Raw genomic sequence first — 3,662 nt, 5'->3', positions numbered from 1 at the left:
ATTTACTCATTTCAAGTGGCAAAAATAGTGGCCTCTAAACATACACAGTGGTTGGATGCACGTACAGAATAATGCCTGTGAACTTGTTTAAAAATTCAGAAGCATTTGTAACATGATCTTTCATTTAGGCAATACACATACATGAGTTGAGTGCCTCCATTGTGGTCAGCACTTTGCTAGCGCAGTGTTAGAATAATGAGATGTGGTGGAGGCCACGGAGAACTCAGCTTAGTGTGGGGAGAGGTGAGTACATGATTACATTGTGGTAATTGCCCTGGCATCGAGAGCAGAAACCAGAACACTAGAGAGGTTGAAGATGACTTTATAGAGGAAGTCTTAGCGTTTTGGCAGATGGAGAAGTAGGCTTATGTCTGGCCAAGAAACCATCATAATGAGGAGAGATAAGAGCAACATAATGTTAGCATAAAAGTGACACTGAAAGAAAAAAAAATATATTTAATGGAAGTAGAGTTAACAGACAGTGTTATATTAGTTTCAGGTATACCACATAGTGATTCAACCTAAATATATTTTTAAATAGGCTTTTTATTTTAGACTTACAGAAAACTTGTGAAAATAATAGAGAGAGCCTGCCTCACACAGGTTGCCGAGAGAAGAGCTGCCTCCATGTCTGCCCACCAGTGGATGGTCATGGGGACCTGCTCCAGCTTCCAGATCGAGAGGAGCAGGCAGACATACATCACTGAGCCCAGTAACCTGAAGGTCACAACTCCTGCGATAAGGGGCTGGTTCACTGCAAGACTGTGGGTGTGGAGCCCGGGGGGACAGAAGGCAAAGGAGGAGTGGTGATTGTAAGTGCAGATCCCTCCAGGAAAAGCCTGCCAACCTCCTACATGCAGACCACCATTAACAAGAATGCTCCGGCCACCCTCAGCAACATCAGACACATGATCCACAAGAAGAGTTACAGCCCAGATCTGTGCGTGATTGCAGTTTGCAAAGCCAGTGCCATCCTGTGCGGCCAGAAGCCTGTGACGGTGAAGAGGAGGGAAGCCCGCCCCACCAAGAGCTCCAGAGCACCCGCCTCCCCCCACCCCGCCCACCTCCAAAGCAATAAAGATGTCAACCACCTAAAAAAAAAGTGCAGAGGGATTCCACATATACCCCATTCCCAAATTCCCCTATTATTCTATTAGTATGATAAAATTGTCACAATTAATGAAGCAATATTGACACCTTATTAACTAAAGTCAATACTTGAGTCCAGTTTCCATAATTTTTACCTATGTCTTTTCTGGTCTGGGAACCAATCCAGGATACTACATTGCATTTAGTCATAATGCCTCCTTAGGTTCCTTCTGGCTGTGACAGTGTTTTTCATTGTTTTTGATGACCTTAAAAGTTTTGAGGCATACTTGTCAGGTAATTAGTAGAATGCCCCTTGTGTAGCATTGGTCTGTTTTCTTCAATAGATGTTTTGATGATATGTCTTTCACTTTTGATGTTAACCTTTATCACTTGGCTTAGACAATGTTTGTCAGATTTCTCTACTGCTACTCTTTTCCCCCCTCTTTTCATCCTGTTTTGGATGTTTTTGGAAGAGAGTGGCCCTGCATAGCCCTAGTCAAAGAGTAGGGGAGTTATATTCCACCTCCTTGAGTGTAAAGTAGCTACATAAATAATTGGCAATTCTTCTGCATGATCAATTTGTTTATTGTTGCCATTTGTTTATTTATTCAATCATTTATGGATATCAGTATGGACCCATGGATATTTATTTTATACTTCATATTATAATCCGATAGTCCTAAATTATTCCAGCCTTGGCCATTGAGAGCTCCTTCAGTTGATTCCTCTGTCCCTTTGACTTATTCCTTTCATTATTATTTCCCCCCACCCTTTACTTTCTGGCACACTGAATGCTTCAGGTTCATCCTGTATTTTTTGTCTTTTTTATTCTGTCCTAGAATTTGCCATTTCTCCAAAGATTCCTGGCTCCTTGTATTGGAGAATGGTATTAGAAATCAAGATCTGGAGGCTAGGTGTACTTGTCTCTGCTACAGTCATTGCTTGCAGGCTTGATGGAGAAAGGAAATATGTATGTATAAACTAAACAGCATAGATGCATATTTAAAATATATATATGTAACTATATCAATACTGCGCTAAACATGAGTTTGTACTCACACGTCCAACTTCAGTGTCATACCATGAATCATTCTAGACTTCTTCTCTTGTGGATTCTTTGGGATTTTAGGCATAGTAATTATGTCAAATAATAGTTTCACTCCTTCCTTTCCAACATGTATAGCTTTTATATACTTTTCTTGTTATATTGTACTAGCTAGGGCTTCCATTAGGTATTGATTGGGAATGATGAGAAGACATCCTTGACTTCTTCCTGATCTTAGGGAGGAAGCATTCAGCTTCTCTCCATTAAAACTGATGCAGAATGTAGGTTTTTATTAGTTGTTCATTGTCAAGTTGAGAAAGTTCTCTCTATTCCTGGTTTTCTGACAGTTTTTTTTTTTTTTTTTAAATCATAAGTGTTAGACTTTGTCAAATGCTTTTTGGGTGTTGATTGATAATATCACATTTTTCTTTAGCCTGTTGATATGATAGATTACATTAACTGATTTTTGAATGTTGACTCTTTCTTGCATACTTGGAATGAATTTCATTGGTTGTAGTGTTTAGTTCTTTTTAAACATTAGCAAATTGAATCCAGTAATATTTAATTGGGGATTTTGTGTCTATGTTTATGTGAATTATTCTCTGCAGTTTTTGTTTTTTGTTTTTTTGGTAATGTTCTTATCTGATTTTGTTAATAGGGCAATGTTGTCCTTATAGAAGGAGTTAGGAAGTCTTCCCTCTGCTTTTATTTTCTGAACCAGATTATGAAGAATGAGTATTATTTCTTCCTTAAATGTTTTGTAGAATTCACCAGTAAAACCATTTGGGCTTGGTACTTTCCTTTTTGGGAAGTTTATTAATTATTGAGACAATTTCTTTACTAGATAGGGTTTTTTCAAGTTATTTATTTCTACACACCTGAGTTTTAGTAGTTTGTATCTTTCAAGAAATTGGTCCATTTCACCTAAGTTATCCAATTTGTGGGCATGAGGTTGTTCATAATATTCCTTTTATTATCCTTTTATGTCCTTGAGATCAAGAGTAATGAAAACTCTTTTCTTTCTGATATTGTTAATTCGTGTCCTTTTTTCCTTTGTCATCATTTAAAAAAACAGCTTTTCTATATTGTTTGCCTGTTTTATTTATTTTTAAATTTTTTTAAGATTTATTTATTTGAGAGGGAGAGAGAGCATGAGAGAGGAACAGAGGGAGAAGCAGACTCCCCACTGAGCAGGGAGCCCAACATGGGACTCGATCCTGAGACTCCAGGATCACGACCTAAGCTGAAAGCAGCCGCTTAACCGACTGAGCCACCCAGGTGCCCTGTTTGCCTGTTTTAAATTTCATTGAATTCTGCTCTAATTTGTTGTTGTTGTTGTTAAAGATTTTATTTATTTGACAGAGAGAGACAGCAAGAGAAGGAACACAAGCAGTGGGGCGGCAGGCAGAGGGAGAAGCAGGCTTCGATGCAGGGCTTGATCCCAGGACCCTGGGATCATGACCTGAGCCGAAGGCAGACACTGAATGACTGAGCCACCCAGGTGCCTCTCTGCTCTAATTTTTATTAT

General features: G+C 38.9%; 1 pseudogene; it reads left to right on the top strand.

The window, feature by feature from the left end:
- The first annotated feature begins 627 nt into the window (after positions 1 to 627).
- On the top strand, positions 628 to 1,157 carry LOC118529727 (large ribosomal subunit protein eL28 pseudogene; annotated as a pseudogene).
- Positions 1,158 to 3,662: the final 2,505 nt, after the last annotated feature.

This window comes from Halichoerus grypus, chromosome 14, assembly GCF_964656455.1.
Source record: "Halichoerus grypus chromosome 14, mHalGry1.hap1.1, whole genome shotgun sequence".
NCBI lineage: Eukaryota > Metazoa > Chordata > Mammalia > Carnivora > Phocidae > Halichoerus > Halichoerus grypus.
This window is presented reverse-complemented; position numbering and strand designations above follow the sequence as displayed.